At 32.5% G+C, this 26,429-nt stretch overlaps 1 protein-coding gene across 2 annotated transcripts in view; it reads left to right on the forward strand.

Annotated features, from left to right (window-relative positions):
* LOC118190611 (uncharacterized) overlaps positions 1–26,429 on the forward strand; it is a 237,968-nt gene that overhangs the window by 126,116 nt on the left and 85,423 nt on the right. For both annotated transcript variants that reach the window (XR_015044408.1, XM_085827682.1), the window contains exon 3: positions 10,225–10,385. The gene's annotated coding sequence lies outside the window, so the exon portion shown is untranslated. The remainder of the gene's footprint in view (positions 1–10,224; positions 10,386–26,429) is intronic.

Raw genomic sequence — 26,429 nt, forward strand, 5'->3', positions numbered from 1 at the left:
GTCCCACTTCTAAAGGCGGGAGGGGAAAAATCTACAGAACTTTTCTCCTACAATTTGATCCTAATAAATAAATAAATAAATAAACGAAAATCTGAAAGCGTTCAGATTTTATATTACGCCCAGAAAAGCGTTTTTTTTTAACGTTTTGCGTGTTACCTTTATATATTGAATATCATATTCTTCACACTTAAACCACATAAAATTCAGTTCAAAAGCAATATCACAAAATATATAAAAACAGCATATCTGTAGAATTTTCGATACAGTATGACGCCCTGGAGATAAAAAAGTGGTTTTTTTTGGGGGGGGGGGTTACAGGGCTGCCATTGCTCGCTTTGAAATCGTTGAGTTTGTTAATCAAAAATTTGTTAAAATTTTATGAAATTTGAAATAGATAATAAACTAAATTAGAAATTCAAAATTCGGGCCTCCAAGTGCCCATGTTCGGTTGCAGGACTACGTTATTCACAATTAGATGGGTCTAGGTGCCGTTGTTTTTTCACAATGCGAAAAATATTCCTGTACATTCTTCATTAATCAGTTTCTTTAAATATAATACATGGCGACAATACTTAGTGGCAACATTTATTTAGAAGTCAAACAACAAAAGATAGCGTTATATTTGCAAATTTTCAGACTAGTTTCGATGGTTTTACCGAACCACCATCCTCAGCTGCCGAAGAGCAAACTTCCTTTTTTTTTTTTCATGTGGTGTGTTCGCTATTTTGTGATTCTATGAGTTTCCGTAAGTGTTTCTCCAGTTTTATAAATTTGATTTTTCGTATTTGATAATGTGCTTTGCTTATCTGATTTCATGCTTTCTAGTTGTAAATATTTTGTTCTGTATTCACTTTTAATGTGAAATTTCTCCAATATTTTGAACTTTATTATTCGTTAGTTAAGTTAGTTTGATTTTTTTCATTGTTTATCATGCTTTCACCCATTAATCGTTTCACTAAATTACGCCTTAAATGACAGCGATTTCTGAATTACCTTGACTGGGCGTTGGTGTAAACGTAAAAAAATTGATCCCCAACTTCATTCAAATTAAATCTAATCAAAAATCTTTCAATCGCGTGTCAAGAATTCTCTTAAACTGCTAACTCGCCTTGCTTCGGGCGATCATAAGGGATACACGTCAACAGTTATCTAAAATTGAACTTGAGCTATATAAGCTTCATCTGGAACTCGCTAATGTACATCCAAAATTCACTGCCATTGAATAAAAGTCTTGCTCTAGAACTGAGAATGTGGTTAACTGTCATAAAAATACATTTGCATTTGCTTTTTGGGAGCTGAGGATGATGGTTCGGTAACACTATCAAAACTAGTCCTGTGAAAATTTGCAAATATAACGCTGATTTTTGTTGTTTGACTTCTTAATTAATATTTATTCGGCGTGTTATTTTTACCTAAATTGGTGGCAACCGTTTGAAAAGTGAATCAACGCAGAAAGTGGAACGACGCAAAATGCTGTTTTGAGACTAGTAGCCCTTTGGGGCTTTGACACCCCTTTGGGCTAATACACAAATAAATAAATTAATTAAAACATCAGCTAGTTACTTTTTTTGACTATTTTTTAATTTTACATTTTCATGTTTTCTTTCAACTAGGGATGCCGCTAAGAATTAAGATTAGGAATTCAGCATATGATTTCCAGAAACATTATGAATAGATTCTGAAAGAACTTTTGCTTTAGAGGCATTGTTAACAATTTATAAACAAATTTTTGCCTTTTCCTAATCAAAATGCTGCGAAAGTACCTATTTATATTCTCATGGTTATATTTATATTAATTAAGTAACAATGGAATTTAACTAATTAAGTATTTTGAAGGGCATTTTTTTCTCATCGTTTAGTGTTATCAGGTAATCATGCAGTGCTGCCTCCTTCATCTTGAATCGTTTTCAGGAGTTCGCCGTTTTCAGGAAATTTAACTGAAATATTTTTAAATGGATTTCTTTATCTAAAACGTTATTTAAATAGTTTGTTTGTTTTCAACTTTAAAAATCAATCTGACCCAAAATCAAAATCAATCACATGTGGCGTTTTGATATAATTTTTGATCATCAAATATTGTTTTTATCTTTGTACATAATGCTTGTTTCCTTTCATACGTAAACACATTTATTACATTCAAGGGCAATCTGGCGTTCATCAAGGTTTTACATCTTTTTTTTTTTTTTTTTTCTCTTCTTTGTTTCTTTTTTTTTCTTTCTTCCTTTCTTTTATTTTATTTTATTTATTTATTTTTTTCGGCCTTATGCTGAATTTTTTGGAAGCCAGTGTACATCATTAAATTCTGCTTAATTCAAGAAAACTTTACACCGTTGTGAGTTGTATAATAGGAGTTACTTTCATTTAGGTTTATTAACTGTGTGTAATTTTACAGATGAATGAAGATTTTACAGATGAAATGTATTTCGGTTTGTATTACGTTTTCAGATTAGAACAGATGAATAGCAAAGAAATATTGCACAACACAGAGGCACTGAGGAAAGTCATATATTATAGCTATACCTGGAAAAACATCAGGGTTATCGTTTTTAATTTATTTTGCTCAGATGATACGAAGCCACTATGGTGCTACATTGATGAGATAACTTTAGAATGGTTAGTATGCGGGGTGTTTTACTTCTTGTTCAGGACAGAGGGAAAAGTCGAAGTTCTATGGCATTGCAAAACTAGTGCTAAATACTTTAAATGACAAGATGTATACAGTCTGATACCTTTACTTAAAAACCGACTTAGAAAATGTAGCTAAATAAATTTGGATTCACTGAAAATAAAATTAAAAATATTTCACATTCTTCAGGGATTTCACAAGTGCAATAAAGTGCTTACAAATGTTTTCCAGTTTTTTTTTTTTTTTTTTTCTTTCTGTGTAAGGTTGTTTTAATTTTATTAACAGTTTTAATTTTGAGTTAAACTTCTTTCCTATCAAATCTTTAACTTCAACTTACGACTTCGGGCCGGAACATAGTTTTAGAATCACGTCTGAATGCTTAATGAGGAGGAGCGGTATTTAAACCGCGCAGTTCTACTTGCTGAGTGGGAGAGAATCAAGAGTTTCTGATTTGAGCGCGTCTGCCTTTTGGCTACTCTCTCTCAAAGCTGTTATTACGCTCGCCCGTAAGGCCCTTGATAAGCTTCGTAGTCAAATAGAGTTAAGGGGCGAACTCGATTAGAATCTTGATAGCTTCGGCTATATCTCTTTTAGTTAATCTTAGTTTTAGTTTATTTCTTAGTCACTTAAGTTCAAGCCCAAGTGTCGGCTTTGATTGTCCACTCCAAGACGGAGTTCTGTTAAATCTTACTGGAATAATAAAGGGTTAGTTACCCTTCTACCTTGTTGTTTCTTGTCACACGAACTTAAGCGATTATTCACTCACTAGTTCTTAAGGTTTACTCCCTTTTGACTGCAAATACACAGTGGTAAACCTCACAGCTGTTTATTCCATTGATGCAGAAATGTTGACTGAAATTTGCTAAAAGTTAGACTACATCACTGGTTTTAGTGATTCTTTTCTATTTTTTGATAAAAAGGGAAAAACTGTATAACACTAATTCTGAAAAATGTTTGCCTATAATGAAAAAACAGTGGCACTATAATGGCTAGTGCCCGCCATTGGGAAAAAAAATTCTGAAAAATTTTACAAATTTTGTAATTTAATTTTCTTTTTTATTTCTAATAAGGACAGAATCATTAACAAAACGATTTAGTAAAAATCATTTTTGAACATTGACTTAGGATTACATAATCCTTATTCTTTTGTCATCTTTACATGTGTGGAACCTTAACTAACCCGTTTAAGCACGTAAAGTTTACTTCAGATACTACATTTACTTAAACAACATCTCGTATCTAGAACAATTATACATTTTAATTCGAGGAAATAATATATACGTTGTAACGCATCATATCATCAGAAGAATGGGAAGATAACAGTGGCAGTCTGGCTTATCAAATGGATAGAAACGTTTTAGCCGCTGATTCATTCCTATTTTGTCGCCGATGATGCCATTTTATTCAGACAAAGAAGAAAAAGTGCGCGACAAGTAATCTGCATAAATTTTAAAATAGAGAAAATTAAAACAAATCCGTGAAGAGGAACCTCAGATTGTTTTAAACATTCTCCTGAATGACTCGCAGATTTCATTTCCTTTTTACAAATGAATATAGGCTTCTGAGCGATGAAACACTTGCCTTCCATTCATGAAAAAAATTTCCTCGCTCAAAGTCGTAAAAATTTTGCATAGAATTCCATTTTGTTGCCAACGCCAGCCCAATTCAATAAAATTGGCACCTGTCCCAACAGTAGATTCCTACTAGAAGAATCTAATTCTAAAGTGGTATTTGTACTCGATGCATTTGTTTTAACTGCACGTGTTGGCAGGTCAAGAGACGTTCTTGCTTCGTATTTTAAAGGACGCATTGGTGTCGGACGTTGTCAGATTTCATATTGGTGAGATTGAAACTCCAATGACGAGCCTTTCGCTTCGCGTTCTCGTTCGGCATGTGTATTCTCCGTGACAATATTAGCCACCTTTGAAGGGGCAAGAGTTTAATTATTATAAAATTCCTGCAGAACACATATTTTAAACGTAGCTAAGCTCATTTAATTAAATCAAACGATACAATAATAAATCATTGAAACAGTGAAGAATAGTTATTTAATTTTTATGCATTTTTATACTACGGTGAAACTTCTCTAAGATGATCATCTATGATTCCAGACGATTTTGGTTTTCTATAGATGTGGTCGTCTTACAGCCGAAGTTCAATACTAATTTTTAATTATGGCCAAAGAAATTTTAATTGTTTTCAGAAGTGGCCATCTTTGGAAGGCAGTCACCACGAAAGGCCTCACGATACCTTTTTAACCACTTTCAGAATTTCATTAAATTTATGACTGTTCCTTAATACTGAAGAAATATATATAACTTGCTTGTTATATATATATATATATATATTTAATTGTTAATTATCTAAAAAAAGAAAATCTGAATTTTTTCTGATTTTTTAATTACGTCCAAAAGCGCGATTTTTAACATCTTTAGTTATTAAATATCATGTTCTTCGCACTTAAACCATAAAACTCAATTCAACAGTAATATCGCAAAATAATTTTAAAATGAGCATATCTTTAGAATTTCCGTTTCAATCTCCCGCGCTGGAAATAAAAATGTTTCTTTCTTTCCTTTCTTTTCTCTCTCTCTCTCTCTTTTTTTTTTTCTTTTTTTTTTTTCTTTTTTTTCCCCCACGCCGCAGTGTTGCCATTGCTCTCTTTGAAATAGTTCAGTTTGTAAATCAAAAATTCGTTAAAATTTTACGAAATATGAAATTAATAATAAAAGATTAATTTCATATTTTGTAAAAGTCCAAATTTTAATTTTGGGCTTCCAAATGCCCCTATTCACATTAGGATTACGTCATTCAAAACTGGATGGCTCTAGGTACCGTTGCTTTATCACAATGCGAGAAACATACATACATTTATGCAGATTCTTCATTATTTAATTTCTTCAAATATAATACAGGGCGATAATATTTGGTGCCAACAGTTTGAAAAGTGAAACAAACATTCAGAGTGATTCGACGCAAAATCGCAAAACGAAAACAATAGTCCGTCAGGGACAAAACCCCTTTGGACTAAAAATTATAGAAAGGAGTTAGTTCTATATTTTTGAATATTTGTGATAAATCGTAGTTTCTAAAATTCTGGATATCTCACCTTCAAATATTGTTATTTCACTAAAGCTCCAGTTCCAGATGATTTTTTTATAAAACAGGCGAACGAGTAGTTCTTAGTAACCTGCCACCAAAGACAGGCTCGAACTTAATTGTAAACGGAAACCTGTTTCTGTTACTAAGTGAACAACTTAAAAATAACTACACCTGGCATTCAACAGCACAGTATTTATAAACTAGCGTGGAGTGGGGCTTTCCATCGGTTATTTAAAGAAAATTTCGCCTAATTTAACGAACAAGACTAACCAAATGATTTCACGCGGAATTTCCAACTTTTTTAATCACGTACTCTTGTGGTGTAATTCGAAACGCGTCCGGCTAGCATCGGAAGATCTAGAGTTCGAATCTCGGAGAAGGCATTATTGATATTTCGTCTTTCTCGCGCCAAAATAAAACTAATGACTCTACAAGTGGCACCTCAACTAACATGTAGTGAACGATAATTTGTCACCACCTGGATTTGACGACTGTGTTTTCTGCTTTCCAGTCGTCCTTTAACTAGAGCAGATTCTAAGGAATTTTCTCCTTCCTTATCGCGCGCTTTCGTGGAGTTATTGGAATCAGGAAAATAGATAGGCTAACAATCTGGAAGTCCAAAGTTCGAATCCATCCCGACTAGAACACTGCTGTTTTTTTTTTAATAGTTCCTGTTCCGAAATAAACCTAATGACTATACAGCTTGCCTTCACGTCATAATCTAATAATTACTTATTTTTAGCTTTCGAAAAATATTTTTAAAAAATATATTACATGGAGGATTTTTTTTCTCCATGTAATGTATTTTTTGTTATGCATGTGTCCTTTAATTTCTATTGCTTTACATTTAATACACCCCCTTTCAGTCTGGGTGTATTAAATGTAAAGCAATAGAAATTAAAAGCTGTAATCTTTCGCTAAAACTCAACAAAATTAAACTATGATACTGTTACGAAATGTACAAGCGCTGTGAGATACTAGCTTCCCAGCAAAGCAGGTTTAGGGTTGCCATGAAATACCAAGGAAAAGCAGGGTTGCCACATTTGGCGAGAAACTGCCAATTTCTTGCCCCATTTGGCGAAAAATTGGCGATGTGCCATGGACGGATGGAGAACCTTCTGGAACGAATTCTAACCGGTTTAGCCCAGAATGTTCTCGAACACAAGCCGGAAGCTATATAAACCCTGCTGCTCCGCAGTCAGATTGTGCTTCGTCTAGAGTGCTAGATAGTTAGCCTCGAGTTAGTCAGTTCGTGAGGAGTCGATCGAGTTGACAGCCGAGCAGCGAGTGCCGAGTGGGTCGTCGCGTGCATCGAAGAGTCTCTTAGTGTATTGCGGTTAGTGCATCGTCGAGAGAGCGTGTTGATCTCCGGGAACGACTGAGCCGAAGAGTCGGGAGCTGTGCTCTGTGTGTCGTCGAGAGCATCGCGAGTTGTAGCGTGGAGAGTCTCGAGAGTATGTGGAGTTCCGAGAACGACCAAGCAGAGTCGGGAGCTGTACTTTGGTGCTTTGCGGTGAAGCTGTCTCCACCGTTATAGCCTGATAGTGTGAAGGCTCTGTCGCTGATAATTCCAGCGAGTTTATAGTAGATCTTCGACGACTGTAAAACGTGACTTTGAAGCTGTCCTGATTAATATTGGCTGAATAAAGTGTCGTCGTTATTCACTCCAAATCCACACGAACTCCGTTCGAACGTAAAGGAAGAAAATAACGTAACAATACTTTCTCAGTCTGCAACTTGCCAGATGATACACAGCCTATCTATTTACATAGATGTTGTTTCGAGAATCTTTCAGCTCGCTGCCTTTTTTCAAAGCTGTAAGTATTATCAGCGAGAAGAATGAAAACCTAATATTATTACTGTGTAAGGTCTCGTCTAGATTATGAACCAGATATTTTATATTAAACTACTTTTCTGTCCTAAGAAGATAGTATTGAAAGGAAAGTTTTATAGGGTAAAATCAAAGCGTGGTTCTGCCTGCTGAAGGCCACGTATCTAATTTGATTCTCCTAAGAGTAGTATTCTGCGGCATTGCGTTATTCTCGCCATTAGGTTTGTCAATCCGACTTTAGGTCAGAGCCAGCTTGCGCGTTACCCTATCTGTGTAGCTGTTAGGCTAACTTACCCTTTACTCAGTTAAATCAGATTCATTATCTTTGATTTAAGCCATAAATACCAGCTTCTGCAAGCACAATTGATGGCTTCTGTTAATTTTTATTTGAGTTCAATAAAATGGTCTTTTACATACTTTCCCTCTCGCTGTGTACTTTAGAGGACATAGTGATAATTCACTTCTAAGAAAGACGTTACCAAAGACTACGAGACGTTATAAGCGAAAATAGTATACTATATAAATTCATCTCTCTCAAGTATTGTAAAACAAATAAGAAAATGAATTATTTCAAATATTATTAGCCCAAAGGGACAATTTGCCCAGAAGGGGTCTTAATTTCGTTTTGGCATTTTGCGTTGGTTCATTATAGAAAGGCGTTTCACTTTTCAAATTGTTGCCACCAAATATTAGAGCCCGGCATTATATTTAACGAAATTAAATAATGAAGAATCTGCATGAATGGATGCATGTTTCTCGCTCTGTGAAAAAACAACGGTACCTAGAGATATCAAATTTTAAATAACGCAGTCCTCCACTCGAATATGGGCCTCTGGAAACTCAAATTTTGAATTCCGAATTAGTTTTATTATCTATTTAATATTTTGTAAAATTTTAACAAATTTTTGATAAACTCAGCGATTTCAAAGCGAGCAATGGCAACACTGTACGAATACAAAATTATCTCCAGATCGCGAGACTGTATCGGAAATTCTAAAGATATGTTCTTTGAATTTTATGGTTGAAGTGCGACGAATATGATATATAATAAATAAAAGTAATACACAAAACGTTAAAAAAAAGTCCCTTTGGACGTAATATAAAATCAGAAAGCTTTCAGATTTTTTTAATGCTTTATTATTTTTTATTTGTTACACCTACGTGATAAAGAAACTGAAAAAGAACAGGTCATTCCGCTAGCTTTAGTAATGAACATGGAGGTTATTAAATAATAATCAAGATTCTTGGACTGAGATTCGAACTAAAATTTTATTTGCTGTTTAACATAATACTGAAGTATGTAATAAAAATACCCCTCAGGGGGCCCAAAATCGTGTGAAAAGGTTTCTCGAATTCTAAGTTTAAAAAAATATCTGACTTGATTCTATTAAAATTTAATTATATTTAACATATACGTGGCTAATAAAAGGTAAAACTTAAAAACATCTCCTTTCTACAGGAAACGCAGTTTCTGTAGATATGTTTTTCGAACTGCGCACATACCAGAAACGCACACATTGCTTTTACACAATAACGAGATTAAACCAGTTTTTTTCTTCTAATCGCCAGTAACGATAATTGTATAGTTTACCTCTATCGTACCATTATCCTTACAGCATAATTTGGTGATTCTGAAGTTTTACTGCTATCGGAAATTTTTTCATATTTACAGAACTTTTGTGTTAACATTCATTCACCTCACATTCTCTTAAATTCCCTTAAGCAGTGATGCCACTAATTACATTTAATGCATAAATTGTACAGAAAGTACTTGGAAAATGAAGGAAAGGATTTTTTTAATATTAGAATCATATTAACGTTGATTTTAATAATTAATTAAAAGTATAGCTTATTTTAAGCATAAGGAATGCACTAAAAGTTTGTGCAGGTATAAAAATTTTGCAGAATTCATATAACTGAATACAGCGGCGTAAGATTTAACGTGAAAGTAAATCGTACGAAGGAGAAATCATTTTTAAAGAATATTAAAGGGAAGAGATACCTTTAAATATTTTTTTAATTCGAACTTTTTATGCTTTTATATTAAAATTTGACTTTTGACAAGCATTTTAAAGCAAACTCGGTGTTAAAATTCTCTCTAAAACTAATGTAATGTTAAAAAGCTGTTCTAAGCTTTAGCAATTAAAGGGTCAGACGGTTTGTTTACATATGCATTTCAGTAAATTCCTCGTATTAAATACCTTTAACTACACATAACATTCTTCTGAATACAATTTCATACAAATATATAATTACACACGAGAGGAAAGTTAATTTATTTGCATATCTGGTCTAATATTAATTTAAGAAATTAACGTGCTTGTAACATTTCAAATTAATTCTTTTTTCAGTTAAGATTTCATAAAAATATGAATTTCCTGCTTGTAGGCGCGTGACTTTTCTGAACTGGCTGATTTTAATTTCCAAAAATTTTGATGAATTTTATAAACACTATATCTGCATAAAATGATCGGTTACCGCGTTTCTAACTTAAGAAATTTTATAGGACTGTAATTACATTTGAAATCGTATGAAAATTTCGACTGGTGACTTTCCATCATCTCAAACAAATGTATGACGATTATGTATGCAATATTGTTTAAATATATAAGTATGAATTCATAATAATTTTAACCTATAAACATATCTTTATTTTTCTTTCAAGGCTTAATTTATAAAATCAAAAGTGCTGGAACCTCTGAAAGAGCCCTCTGATGCCCTGTCGATATAATTCTAGCTGTCAAACAGAATGTGACTGGGCAAAAAAATTTTCCCTGAATCCCATCCGATGACAAGATTACTAGCACTAGACGTGGAAGACCAAAGGTAATCACTGTTAATACTTTGAGGAACAAAACATTTTACCCGCTTTCATAAATTTATTGCTCTACCTGGAGTCTTTGACATGTGGATGCGGGCTTTTCTTTCCTTAAAAGTCTGTCAAATTGTTTGTTCCCCAGAGAAAGACAGGCAGAAATTCGGAAGTTATAACCAATTTTAAAGGTATATGTATTTTAAAATAAAATTTATCTGCTGAAATTATGTTTTACTTTGTGATGTTGCGTGGCCCCAACTTGCCCGCAACAATAGTAGTGACTGCTATGAACTGGAATTACACGAACTCTTGAGAAGGGTTTAACTCCCTTTTTATTCCACTTTAGAAGTTACAGATGCGTTCACAAACTACGCCGACCCGGCGGTTAAATAAAAATAACAAACTACAACTAAAAATGAATAAATAACAAGTCACTACCTACGAGGCTCTATAAACGTGACTAAATTAACCGCGTTCTAAGATACAGCTGAGATTTCAGCAAACTTTCTTAATAAGAAGTTGAAAGATTCAACTAACTGCAGAAGTAGGCTCACAGGCCGAAACGTGCGGTTCTTAAATTTCTACCTAGCAACCTTCACGCTCGTGAAGCAAGAAAGCACACTTTCGAACTCGTTTCCCTTCTATTTAACTCAAATTACTTCTTCTAAAAATTTGAATACTTTGCGCGTTCTACTAAAATTTACATACTCTGGCATTGGCAATTCCAGGGGAAAGTAAGGCTTGACAGTAAAGATAGCTTAAAATAAATGTTAGTTAAAATAAATATAAACCCTGCAACTTACGTGAAAGATATACGTACCTCAGCCTTTTATTTAGGACTCCGACGTGCTCGGGCCGATTTACCTCAAAACCTGAGAAGTACTCCTGTGGGGTTCGGCGCAATTTAAGCTCTGTTCTTTATCAATATTAAGAAAATAATGTGCATTTACATGATTTGAAATTAATTATATCCTTAGAACATAAATAAAATTTCTTTAAAATATAATTTTCCTGGTTGCGCGCCTGATTTCTCTGAAACCACTGGTTCAAACTGGACCAATGGTTACGTACAGTAACAATGGTTATCATACAGTTGATCAAACTTTCTTGAAATTTTGACCAACTGTATAGACCCTATATAGGGCAAAATGATGAAAATGTTATTCGATTTAAAATTGGTCACTTTAATTATATATTATTTTTTAATTTGAAAACAAAATAGCTAAAAATAGTGATTTGTTTATCCATAGTATACGCTCCCTGCCGATTAAAGTTTTACATCGATGAAGGAAGAATTTTTTTTTTATTTTGTTTAAAATATTTTAATATCTGAAACACAAGGAAGAAAATACAATATGAAAGATATCAAAATACGTATACAGATTTTCTCAGACTTAATCCAGTTATTATAAGATATAAAGCTTATTATTAAGATATAAGATATAGCTTTAAAGTTTATTAACATTTTTGACTCATTGTAAGGATACCTGTCCATTTATTTCAGCTTTCGACAAAGGCCAGAATCAGCAGTAAAAAATCGCACTTGAAATAGCAAAAATATTTGTTGATATCGAAGTCGTCTGCGTATCCACAAGACATCTACCGACATAAGAAACTAACCAATACATTTTTAATGCAATTTTCACTGTGATTGTTTTGTAAGTATAGTGTAGCACCCTCTGTTTGGGGAATATTGAAGCAAATACTATAATGAACCTCTCATGGCGCCTACTTTCCTAAGATGACCACTTCTGAAAGTGACAAGTATTTCGAGAACATAAATAAACATCGGTATTGAGTATCATCCTCTAAGACAACCACTTCTACAGAAAACATTACTGGGAATCTCACACGGTCGTTTTAGAGAGTATTCCTTGTATTTATCCAAAGGTGAAAAAAATTCCTCTCTTTTTCTGCAAATATTTTTTTTTGTGCAAATCGCACTTTGTTATATCTATTTATTTCTTTGATTTTTATAATTTTGTAGAATTTGAACGGACTTTTGGAAAGCGCAGAAACATTACGTAGCACATACACTCATATATTTTAATTAAATTTCCTCTAAGGCAATCACCCACGAATTCGGATGAATTTGATCTTCCGGGATTTCGGAAGCGGTGGTTTTAAGCAGACGATGTTAAATATCCATGTTTGTTTATAATATTATCAGAAATATTGATCAATTTCAGAGGTGGCCGTCTACAAGAGGTAGTTGTCACGATATGGTTCACTATCAGGGCTTAATTTTTAAAACTAGAAATGCCGAAGCCCTATGGAAGTCAAAAAAGAAGGAATAAATAAATAAATAAATGAAATATCTAATAAAATAATTAATAATACAAATTGAAGGGTTACACTTGATCTGCTAATGTTGTTTAGTCCAATAACCCTAACAAACGTGAAGCGAATTATCGCTCTATCTGAAAAAAGTCTTGAGAAGTTTAAAAATAATCTTTCTATCTAAAAAGAAATTCAGAACACAAAGGCACTTTCTTGTGCTACAATATAATCACAGCTTGTGGTAATGCAACTAAACAGAACAGTGAAAGTTAAGTTAAATCTGGAAGTGTCAGAATTAAAGTGTCGGCAGCGAGAAAACGCAAAGCCAAATAACAAACTAAAAATAAGTTGTTCCAATATAAATATCAGATCGGTAAGGAAAACTTGTTCAAATAAAATAATGCTCACGGTACAGTTACATAGCACATATTTTTTTTCTTCGTTGAAAGCAATCCATTTCGCTTTGATAAAAAAGAAATTTCTTAGCGGGAAAATTACCGAAATTTTTCAACTAATCTGCTAGGTCTTCAACAGAAAGAACAAAAGCTCACTGAAAGTTGCGCCCAGCTGACAGCAGATTAATTAAATTGACAACTGTAATATTTATTAAGGACAAATAACGAGTTCTAAAAGATATTAAGCAACGCGAATCTAATCAATATCATCAGTAAAACGCAAGGAAACGTAATCGCAGAAGTGGTCCAACTTTCTGCAACCCAAAGAAATGAAGCTGACATCAAATTCCATGCGCGTAATCTAATTCAAGAGAGAGCATTAAGTTTATTAGGAGCTGCAAAAAGAAATCGTGTTAAAAGCACAGCAAATGGTCCATATATAGAAAGTTTTTATGATATTTTACAGTTGCTTTATGGATTGTGTAATTTTGCTTAATGTCATGTTCTCTCAAGTCACTGACAACTTAATAGCACTCGTTAAATTATTGATAATATTCAACTTCCGTAAAGTGGTACTTCATCGAAGCTATATTTTACCAAATTATTTAATACTCGCGGAAGTACCCAATGCCAATTAAGTTAGCTTGATTAATTGGAATCGCTTGAGAGTAATGATTAATTGGCATTAGCTTGAGAGTAATGCATCTAGCAACAGAGAAAACGATAACGCTGTTGTACCATAGTCGTATCTCCGTCAAAATAAAAAGACCTGTTCTAGGCTAAATATTTATCTTTATATACAACTATGTACAGATTACAATTTAGAAAAACTTTATAATATATTTTCACTTCAGTAGAGCGCGCAAGCCAGCGTCCGCTCTTTTCTCTTTCACATCTCAATCTCTCTTTACTCCCACCTGCGACCACATGGAGACCTCCATGTGCAACCAGGGGGGGAAAGTCCACTCCCCTCTTCCGGCCGAGGCGAGCAGAGGGTTCTCTGTCCCTTCTTTTAGGGTGGGTGACCAAGTGTTCTTTAGAGAAGGGAAACGTTACACTGTAATCTTTCTCTAATAACGATGCAAAAAATACGATTCATAGTCATACATTTTTCAGTCTGATAGGATATGTAAATTTCACAAACAAATTTCGATAGAAAAATAATCTCATTGTATCAGCATAAATGGCATGCAGTTTTTAATGATTTTCGTACTTTCTAATCGAATGGTCGTAAGAGATCAAGTTCCATCCAATACTTAACCTATACCCAATTTTAGTCGATTCAATGTGCCAAAAAATTTATCATAATTGATCAGCAATCAATAAAGCAAACAAACAAACAGACATTCTTTTTTATATTTATAGATTTTGTAAAGCTTACAAATTTTTGATTAGCAAACTCTACGATCTGAAAGCGAAAAAAAGCATTCTTATCTCCAACGCGCGAGACTGTTGCCACTCGGAAAAATGAGTGCGAAAATGAGCGCTTTCAGAGTTTTTAATTAATATTTCGGCTGATTAAAGTCTTACGAAGATGGAAATAGTCGAAATGGTTTCCCACGAATTTTTGGAATCGGAAATAATGTATTTAATGTTTGGCAAAGCTATTTTTATTTCTTCGTAAAACTTAGAAAATTTTTATTAACAAACTCTAGGGTTTGAAAGCGAGCAGTGGCAACAACTTTCGAAAAAAAGAAGATTTTCATCTCCAGCTTGCGAGACTGTTGCCACTCGGAAAAATGAGGGCGAAAATTAGCATTTTTATGACTTATGACTTATGACTTACTTTTTTCTGGTCATTAACTACTAAAGAGTTTTTTGCCAGTAGATCGCATTAAAGTGCACTAGGCAAAGATATTTTCAAATAAATGGTACTAGGGAAGTACCAACACCCGTGGGCGAAGAAAATTCAGCTGCGTGAGCAGGCATATCTTAATACTTACGAAAGTAGGCGTTTATCATAAAAATTGTGCAGTGGTAAGCAATGGCATTAAATTGAAGCATGTAGGCAGGTTCAGTGAGTTGTATGGCAAATGCAGGTGGTGAGCTCTATATAGCTAGTAAGAGTGCAGGATAAGCAATAGTGAGACATCATGAAAATGGCGCGAAGACAGTTTGAAGCTGTGAATGGCATAAGAGTTCAAAGTCCTTCAGAAGTATGCAGTAGTTAGCTAGGCCGTAAAAAGTTCAAAAGTTCGTAGAATCATACGATAAAGTAAAAATTCATACAAAATAATTTTAAAAAATGAAATAGTAACATAAAAATCTTGAATAAAAAATTTTCTTGATTAACATAAGTATAAGATGCAACACAAATAAAAGGATAGAGTCCAATTAGAGTTCAAGTAAATTTTAAAATTAAATTTTACAAGTTACCACCATAACGAATTGTGATGAATTGTCCTTGGGCGTTTGACAGTATATTCAATTGTTGGATCATAATCCAACATTTGTTTAATTGCGTTATACTGACTATGCTTCATCTTCTCGAAGAAGTTGTGAGCTGTCATGAGTATAAAGTTATGCATAGATGGAATATCCAGGTCGTTATGAATTATAGAGTTTCTCACGTACCAAGGTGCATTCACAATGCTTCGTAGAATTTTATTTTGAAGTATATCCAATTTTTTGCGCTCAGTTTTATTGGTGATTGCCCATGCCGGCACTGCATATAGCATGATCGGTCGAATTAGAGATATGTAAAGCATTTTCTTTATTTTTAGACTGAGCTTCGATTGTTTTGCCGATAATAGGATAAATTGCCATGTAGGCTGCATTTGCTTTGTTTAAGATATAAGAAATATGATCTTTGAAGTTGAGAGATTTATCTATGTAAACACCTAAATATTTATAGGAATTAGCTACAGGGATTAGAGTTCTATCTAAGTAGATATCAGTATTAACTCTTAATCTTGTTTTGTATCTCCGATAGAGCACAATACAACATTTAGAGGCGTTGAGCTTAATTTTCCAAGTCTTGCACCAGTGATTGATCATATTGAGATGCATTTGTAAATTACTTAGAGCGAGCTGAGCGTTTTTAATTAATATCTCTGATTTAAACTACTTTAAAAAAAAAAAAAAAAGTAGACGTCGATCTTTACCAGGACCCAGAAAAGAATTGTACAAAGTTTGGTGACGATAGCTATTGTAGTTACTGAATTATTAGCGAACAAACACACTGACTTTCTTCTTTCTATGTATACAGTGGCTCCCAAAAGTGTTCGTACAATTATGATTTTCATTAAAATAGGACTCTATCCATTAATTAAAAGTAAACTTTCTGAATGAGATTTTAATAACAAGATCTAGCTGAATGTCTTAAAGGCGGTGCAGCTGCTCATCTGATGGTAAATAAATAAATAAATAATAAGATCTATAATCTATGCGTAACAAAATTACATGAAATATTTTTAAATATAGCGAAACTTTATTTTTAAGAAATTAATAATGAAAAAATGACAAACATTTTATCTCACAAAAGTCTTCGTACACTTCAAAAAAATCTTGACATATTAGTAAATATTTTCATTTTTCGTTAAATTAATATTTAATAGGATATCCTTTAGCATCCATAACAGCTTTTAAACGTCTGGAAACAGAAACAGATTTTAATAGTTTTTTTTTTTTTTTTTTTTTTTTTTTTTTTGTAATTTCTGTATCAATGTTCATCTATTGTTCCATCATGGTGTTTTGAGTTCGCTTTTCGTTTTGATGTCGTGTTTTCGTACTTCAGTTCTTTCTAAATGTGCTCTATGGGGTTTAAATCTGACGACTGAGGTGGTGTTTCCAAAACCTGTGGACAATTATAGAGACACCACAGGCAAACGTTGAGAGCCATATGCTTAGGATCGTTATCATGATTAAAAATAAAGTTGTTTCCAATACCCAAATTTTGGACTGATAATTTTAAATTGTCTCTTAAAATATTTAATTAAAGAGAATGATTCATTATGCCATCAATAAATACCAGATTACCTAGTCCTGATGCTGCCATGCACTCCTCACACAAGAACACCTCCACCGCAAAGCTTAACTGTTCCAACTAAGTTCTTAGAATAAAGTTCCTCATTTTTTTCTTCTCCATACAGTTATTCGATCATCGGAACCAAAAATATTAAATTTGCTTTCGTCAGCAAATGGGACATTATTCCAGTACGTTTCGTGTGGTGTGTATTTATCATTGATTTTGCGAATGAAAGCCTAAGCTTTCTGTTTTTTTCACTAACAAAAATTTTTTTACGGGCAGAACGCCCATATAATTCAGCTTCTCTGAGAACTCGTCGAACAGTTTCAGGTGAAATTGAAGTAGAAAACTTTTCATTAAATTCTGCAGAAACTTTTACAGCACTTAAAAGTGGGTTTTTCACAAATTTTCTAATAATAAATCTCTCATCACGTTTAGTTAACTTTCTCGGTCGACCTTTTCTTACCTTGTGTTCAATCCGATTTTCTTCTTTAAAGCGTTTTATCATATACTGCAATGTAGAATAAGATAAATTAACTAATTTAGCGATATTTCGAATTGATTTACCACTACTATGGTGAAAAATTATCAATTTTCGAATGCTGTTTGTAATTTCTTTACGACTGCGACCCATTTTTCCAATAATAAATAGAATATTATGAAGTAACCAATAAAAAATTAAAGCAAACGACTTTTAAATGCCACCACAATGCAAAAATTAAAAAAAAAAAAAAAAGCGGTAAACGATCATCCTAATTTCGATTCTATCCAAAAACATTTCAGTGTACGAAGACTTTTGTGAGATAAAATGTTTGTCACTTTTTTATTATTAATTTCTTAAAAATAAAGTTTCGCTATATTTAAAATATATTTCATGCAATTTTGTTACGAATAGATTATAGATCCTTATTATTAAAATCTCATTCAGAAAGTTTACTTTTAATTAATGGATAGAGCCCTATTTCAATGAAATTCATAAGTGTACGAACACTTTTGGGAGCCACTGTATATAGATAAACGAAAGCAGAACCTTTTGAAAGAAAAGCTTGCAGACAGAATATACATCAAAAATGCTGAAAGAATAAGCCCAGTCACTAACCTTTAAAAGACAAACTTATTTTCATTTAGAGATCAAGCAATGAATGATCGCTATTTGTAAAGAAGGTATTAACATCACGTATTCTTTGTCGTATAATTTTTTTTTCCTATTTTGTACGAATTAAATGATTTTTTTTTTTTAAATTATAAAACTCATCGCTTTGAAACCGAACAGTAAAGACACCATTCGAAATGAAAAATTTTAATCTTATTTTTATTCGAAATCAAGTTTACAAACAAAATAAGCAAAACGCTTTTGAGTCATGGTAAAAAAACAGAAGAAATATTTAATATATAATTAGCTAATTATGTTATAGGTGTCGCTATAATTATTCAAAGGTATAGACACTGTAATTATTTTGATATTTACAGTAGAGATGTCTGTACGTACAAAAGATTTTCGAAACGTAATATATCCAGACCTCTGGACTAATGATTGACGAGGATTGTGATATATACACCGTGTCCACCAAGTCCTTATTCAGCCTATATTTTTGAAACTGCTAGTCGTAAATATATATTTCTTGTTACGAAAAAACTTTATATGATTGAAAGTTTCATGTTCTGGCATTCTTTCAATATAAAGAAGTCAATTTAAAAAAATTACTAAATATAGCATTATAGTAATATTTTGCACGTTTCTTCGATCCCTACACTTAAGTTTAGGAAAATATTGCACTATTTGCAAAAATGCAAAATTTTTGACAAAATTTTAGTATGACGAAAATTGTCTTAACCCTGCAACTGTAACGTGGGGGTAGAAATACTTATTGATTATTAAAGATTATTAAAATCAAAACTTATTGTAAAAAGTGCTACAAATTCATGTGTATGAGCCATATGTCCTCTATCTGCGCAGAGTGTCTTCAGCCTCAAGTGACAGATGGCGAAATCCAGTAAGCAGGTTTAGAAGGTGTAAGTTTAAAAAAAAAAAGTTTTTTGTTCATTTATGTATGTTATAATCCGATTTTAATTGCGTTATTCACACTTAGTTCACATTAAAGTTTTGAGAATTAATGTTTTGGAGCAATGACGTTATGTTATTCTGTCCTCAAATACAAATTTGGTAAGCTTTTATCATGGGGGTGTAGTGACACCCCACGTTACAGCTTACGAGGGAACTGTCTACGTTACAGCTGCAGGGTTAAAAATTTGACTTTAAAATCGGGGATTATATTCATTGGCTGTACTCTCAATGATTTCAAAGTGAGCAATGGCAACACTGTATTAAAAAAGAAACATTTTTGTCTCCAGCGCGGGAGGCTGTGTATCAGAAATTCGATAGATATGTTCTTTTTAAATTATTTTGTGACATAACTGTTGAATTGAATTTTATGGTTTAAGTGCGAAGAACATGATATTTAATAAATAAAGGTAACAAACAAAACGTTAAAAAAAACCTTTGGGGGTAATATAAAATCTGGAAGACATTTCAGATTTTTTTAAATGCTTCTCTCACCAAGTTATTTTTCTTTAAACCTAAATGGGTGTTAGCCCAAAAGGGCTATTAGCCTCGAAATGGCATTTTGCATCGAATCACTACAAATGGCTGTATCACTTTTCAAATTGTTGCTACCAAATATTATCGCCCTGCTGTATTTAAAGAAACTAAATAATGAAGAAATTACATGAATGTATGTATGGTTTTCGCACTAGGAAAAACAACGGTACCTAGAATCATGAAAAATTGTATAACGTAGTCCTCCACCCGAACATGGGCACTTGGAGGTCCGAATTTGGAATTTGTTTTATTGTCTATTTCATATTTTGTAAAACTTTAACGAATTTTTTTTACCGAAAAACGATTTGAAAGCGAGCAGTGGCAACACTGTATTGAATGAAACATGTTTTATCTCCAGCGCGCGATACTCTCTGTCAGAAATTCTAAAGATATGCTGTTTTTTAGTATTTTTAGCTGAATCGCGTATGTGTCTGTAAATGGAAAAAAATTTCAGGCGTAATACAAAAATGTCGAAACTGTTTTTTTTCCAAAACTACAATTTTATTCACAGAATTTTAGAGTATTTGCGTGCTAGAAAATACTGTCAGGCTTTAGCATTGGCACGTAGCCTATTCATAATATTATTTGCATCAATTAAAAATGAAAAACATTTGTACTATAATGAATTTTTTTATTACCAGATTACAGTTCTAAACCAAACAAAACTTCATGCAAATATAAATAACGTACTCTTGGACTTTAAAAACTTATAAATTACTTGTGTGAAAAATCTTTTGGCATAACAAATGTAACAAAATTATAAATAAAGATGTTAGTAAATTATAAAAGAATATCATTGACTGGCATTTAAAAGTAAAAAAAAAATCTGATGTGTACACCACATCACTTTCTTGTACGGAATATTAAATTATACGCATTTTTTCTTGAATTTCATTTAAATTGATTGGATTGAATTAAATCTACTTCGTCCACAGCGCATAAACCACAATAGAATAAATGCACTCTTTAAAATTCACTATATTTGTTTACTATACCGACACTCTGAATGCACAAAATTTATATCATTTGAAGAATTATCGTTGCCACATGTTCTATTCAAATACTATAATAAAGCTAAAACGATGTATGAAAGAAATTAAGCAAACAAAACAGAAAAGAAACAGTTTTTCACAGACGATTTAGTATTTCTCATTTAATTAATTCAGTTCTCACTTCGCGAGAAGGCAAAAATACATAAAAACTCAAAATATCTATATTAAAAATTACGAAGTAAGTTTCAAACGCTTATTTCCTCGAAAAAATTCCAGAAAGAATTAAGCATGATTTAATTGGAAATAATAAATGAATGCGTTATCGTTGTTGTTGCGAAGCTAAGTTTCTCTAGATTGGCAACAAATCTACAATTCTGCTGTTTCAAATGTAAACAAATATGTCCGCCATGTTATTTAAAACTTAACCACACTTAAACAGCTTTTAAATTGTTGATAATTGTACAAATATTGCTTCCAGAATTACGAAAGGCATAAAAACCTTAACCGGAAGATAAAAACAACATAATTCAATCATTTTTAAAGCAAAAAATGTACAATTTACAAACATATAAGAGTAAAGATACTGAGATCACTGAGCCGGGTAACAGAGTGGATATATATATAAATATATTTATATACGTTCGGTGCTACCGATTGCAACCAAAATACGAGTTGTACATCTACATGTTATAGCAGTCCTATATACAAAATTTCAACGTTCTGAGGCTACTCGTTTTTGAGTTATGCGAGATACATACGTACGCACGCACGTACATACGTTCGTACAGACGCCACGAAAAATTCTCTTCAGAATTCATTTTAAAGCAGTTTTATAATTTTTTTGGAGGAAAGGTGTCTTTTATTCTGCCCTTACGCACAGATATCACGCAAAAACATCGTTAAATTGCATTCGATAGCGGTCAAAATGGATATTTTCGTTGAAATATGTTGCCTGAAACTTTTCGCGGTTACAATACTTCCTTTTTACTTCGTACAAGGAAGTAAAAAGTATCAATCTTCAGTGTCTTAATTTATTGCAATGCAAAAATGATGTCAAGTAACGCAAATTTCGAAGTAAAATACCTCGGTATATAAATACCGGCAGAGCATGTAAAAAATTACGTTTCACATTTTATACAAAATTAATATTTTAAAATTAAAAAATATGAAAGTATAAATCTTTGCATCATTCAAAACGTTTTTGTTACTGTAGTTGTCTTAGATCAACCTTCGAAAACAGAGGCTCGGTAAAGACTTTTATGGCCACCATAACGTAGAAGTTATTGCAAACAATCAAATAAGAAAAAATTATTTTATCGTTTGCGAAAAACCGTATTTTAAGTATGGATACATGACGAAAGGACACACAAAACAATTTTATACTGGTAGACTGTTGTTGATCAGTGAGAACGGAAAATAACACAATAATAATAATCCATAAAATATACGTGTGGTAACTGCGAATGACCGAAAATTGCTGTTTTAAAGAATTCATTGAACATACCTATTACGTTATCGTAAATGTAAAGTAAGGAAGCAATTTAAACTTTTTCGAAGTTCCAATCAAAAAAGGTCAGCCATTTTGGTTTTCTCATCCATGATCTTTACTGAGTAAATTAAATAAGGACGAAATTAAATTCACCTAGAGGAAAACGAAATTAGAAATTGTTTGCAAAAGATTAATTTTCTTTGAAGAATTTTTTAAAAATTCATAATTTTTATTAGAAAGCAAATAAAGCTACGAGGAATAAGAAATTATTGCGTTTAATTTTAACTATTTATTTAAACTAGTATAAAAATTGTCATGTAATACATTTATGAAAATTATGTTTAATAAATTTTTGTGTGTTTGGTAATATGAATATTTAATAATCCTTTAAAAATAACATTTTAAAACCACGAGATGAAAAATACACGTACACGTTTAATATATACACGATTTTACACATACATGATTAATGTAAGTAAAATTATAATAATAATGAAATTTATCTTAAACGAATCTATTCATTACTTTTTATAAGCTGCTTAAAATCTCTGCTGAACTCCCTTGTACATTACTGTATGAAAAAAAAAAAAATGTTTATTTTTAATATATCGGGATTCTTTTCTTAATATATTTATAATGAAAGTTTTCCATGCAAGGTATATTGCACATTATTAAGAAAAATTATTATTAAAAAAATAGACAGTCTAAAAAATGAACGAATATTTTCATTTTCTAAAAGTAACATAAAAAAAATTTAATGCATAAAACTTAAATAACAAATACTATTTTGTTTCGTTGAAAAATGCAATTTCCACAGCAGCCTGGAGGTATGGCTCTGGTGTTAGCCTTACAGAGCGTTTGCTGTATTAGGAAAACTCTAAGAAATGCATTTTTGATTCTTATTTGATAAAACAGTAAGCGTTCTATCACTTCTATAATATGATTTTCCCGCTCAAAAGAGAAAATTCATTTTTGAGCTCAGTTCTTGAGGAAAATGTTCAGGGCAAAAGATAAACGATCATTTCAAAGAAAACCATGTTTTGTAATTTAAACATTAATATTTACATTTAATTACACATAATTTTAATATTATTTTTTAATTAAATGTTAGAAATTTGAGCTGATACTTAAATGTATTTTTATCAATAAGAATTAACCTCGGAATTCAAGAGTTTTAAGTACAAAACAAATTACAAAATTTTATATGTACCTTCTTAATAAATTCGACTGTATTTTTAAATTATATTCCTAAATTTGCTTTTTGTTAAATACAGATTTTTAATTTTCTTTTCATTTTCCCCTCTTTTATTTATTTATTTTAAAGTATTATTTTCATGTGAAGGATTTGAGAAATTTGGTAAGTTCAAAAATCTTTTAAGACTGAAATCCGTGAAAAATTAGGATTCTTCCTACCATTAGTTTTTTCTTTGTAGATTAATAATGTCTACAAGCTTATTTCAAATTTTATCTTAGAATGTGGAAGTCTATTAAAATACAGTGAATATTGTCCTGGCGAATACCTCCTTAAGATGAATATCTTTTAAACATACCAGTTTTTCTGAAAACATAAATAAACATCGATACTTAACTTCACTTTTCAAAGGCAATCAATTCCATATAAAAAGAAAATCCTCTGAAACTGCGGAAGGTTATTTCGCAGAGAATTCACTGTATATGAAGTTCGAAATATTTTTATTGATTATAATAATGCTGCAAATGTTTCTACGAATATAGTTGTGTATGTAATAAAGTAAATGTATTCTAGATTAAATTTGCATTATTAGGATATTCTCATTACAAATAAAATAATTATGTAAATTATATAAAATATAGTGGGAACTCTCTAATATGATCACCCAAGGCTCCAGATGATTTTGGTCTTCTGTGGATGTAGTCGTCTTAGAGAAGTAATTTTCAGTATCGATGTTTGTTCATTTTCTCAAAAGTACCGGTCACTTTCAGAAGTCTCACGAAGGTCGCCACTGAGACGAGTTACTTTATTAAAAAGTACATTTATTTTTTTAAAATTGCTTAGCTTGTTGAGCACAGCTATCCTCCTAGAATTGGCTATTTGCCAGATCGTAAGGAAAAGTAAAGGTGTTATGTCTCGAAGTAGCAACATTTACTAGGCTATGCGAATTATAAATACACTGGTAGCGCAATAAGACGTGATTTTTGTGAGGAATTATCGCACTCTCCCATGCGTGCCCTCGTATTGTAAGTGTCAAGGTAGCAAATGGAAGATCTGTGGTTCAAATTCCGACGAAGGCTAAGTTGGCTTAGCAAAAGCCTAGTAATCTTTACAGTAGCATTCGAATTAAAATATGGTGGATAACTGCATCATCATTACATGGTTTTGTCCTTCTGGATCTCGCGTCTTCCCTAGTTGCCTTTTAAATGGGGAAGAATGCAGGGAATTATCTCATTTTTACGTATGTGCTAGCTGGAAGGACTGTGGTTCGAATCCCGACGAAGGCAGAGTTTACCTGCTCTGAGCATTTAATAAGCTGTATAACCTCATTGCTGGAAAAATTGGAAAGATTCCACTACAAATGCTTAGCATGTCAAACTTTATTCTTAGAGTTGGAAACGGATTGACTATTTTTCATTAGCAGTGAAGTCTTGCTTCGAGATTTTGCAGTAAAATTATAAGGTATTTCTCCCGCCTTCGTAGTGTAGTAGTCAGCAAGCTCGACGCGTATTCGAAAGATCCGTGGTTCGAGTCCCGGCGAGGGTATTGCTCATTTTTCATCAGTCTTACTTCAAAAAAATTCTAGTGCCTCTATAGTGGCGCTCGAACTAAAACAAAAGGTGGTGAATGATGATTCTTCCCCACCGGGATTTCGCGATTGGGCCCCCTAATCCCCAGTCGCTCTTTAAAAGGGGAGTATATAATGTATTTCTCCCGCCTTCTTAGCATGCCTTCGTGGTGTAGTGGTCAGCACGCTCGACGCGTATTCGAGAGGCACATGGTTTGAGTCCCGGCGAGGGCACTGCTCATTTTTCATCAATCTTCCTTCCAAAAAACCTAATGTCTCTACAAAAATGACCTAGGGATCTGATTCTATAATGAATGGTAGTTATACGAATTATTTCGAATTCTAATCAGCGTAGCTTTTCGATTTTAGCTTAATTTTGCAGATTTAGTTTAATTTTACAATTTTAAATTCTTTTTTAGTCCAAAATCTGCTTATGCACTGAAGATGGTTCTCTCCCATAACAATCTCTTACATCCCAGATTAACGATTGTGGACGTTTTAGAAAATCCACTACATCAGGTAGCTTTATTCTTTTAATTTCAAAAATTATGTATAATAAATTATTAATTTACGAGTAATATAATACAAATTTTATAAAATTTAAGCTGTACATTTTTATCAATATCGTCACCGTACAACCGTATCTTTTGCCTCAATTTCGAATTCGATAGAACTACAGTTGACTAGCACATCTCTGTAACTGCGACTGATGCCATGAATAGCACTGAAATCAATATTTGGGCATGTTGTTGGATTCCTCTCCTCTTACTCCCATCCTTAAAAACCATTTTCGGCACGTGTTTCAAATGACGTAGCAATTACCTCTTACTTCCTATTTTTACATTTTTTATTCTTTTAGAGTACTGTAAATAAATAAATGGTACTGCTTTGTTTACATCAAGAGAATTATTTTAACGACCATTCGTGACAAAAAGAGTTTCATTTGTTTTGCAACGCAAGGTATATTACAGCCTGTATGGGAGCCTTCATTTAATAAGCAGCTTTTTATAAAAGCGAAAGAAAACACCATAATATTCAAATTTGAAAACAATTCTCTAATGCTTCGTAATCATCCATCAAAGCGCATTGTATTCTACGTAACGTAGCGAAATCTTTCGTAGCGACCATTTCCCGTAGGCAACCATCCCTGAAAGTGACCTGTATTTTGGAGAATGTAAATAAATTCCTGTTTCGAACCTTACTTCTCTAAGACGAAAATTTCCGCAGAAGTTTAAAATTACCTGGATCCGTGGGTAGTTGCGTTAACACTAGATTTACGAGACCCGTCATTTTGACGGACTTCGGACTTCATGAGCAAAATTACAAAAGCCATTATTTACACAGTTTTCTAATTTATGCAGCCAATTATCGATATAATGAAACGAATACGTACCCAAATTTATTTCCCTTTCAGCCTTTTAATTTCAAATTTCTGTGTGATGTATATTTATGATTACGGATATCCGTCAAAATGACAGATAAGGTAAATTCAGAGTTAATCCTAATTAACTAGTTTTATTATGAAATTATTTTTCTGGTAACAAATGTAATAGTGGTTAAAAGGTAGATACTAA

This window comes from Stegodyphus dumicola, chromosome 12 (assembly GCF_044657685.1).
Source record: "Stegodyphus dumicola isolate Sdum_Otavi_A_Nest chromosome 12, ASM4465768v1".
In the NCBI taxonomy this organism is placed as follows: domain Eukaryota; kingdom Metazoa; phylum Arthropoda; class Arachnida; order Araneae; family Eresidae; genus Stegodyphus; species Stegodyphus dumicola.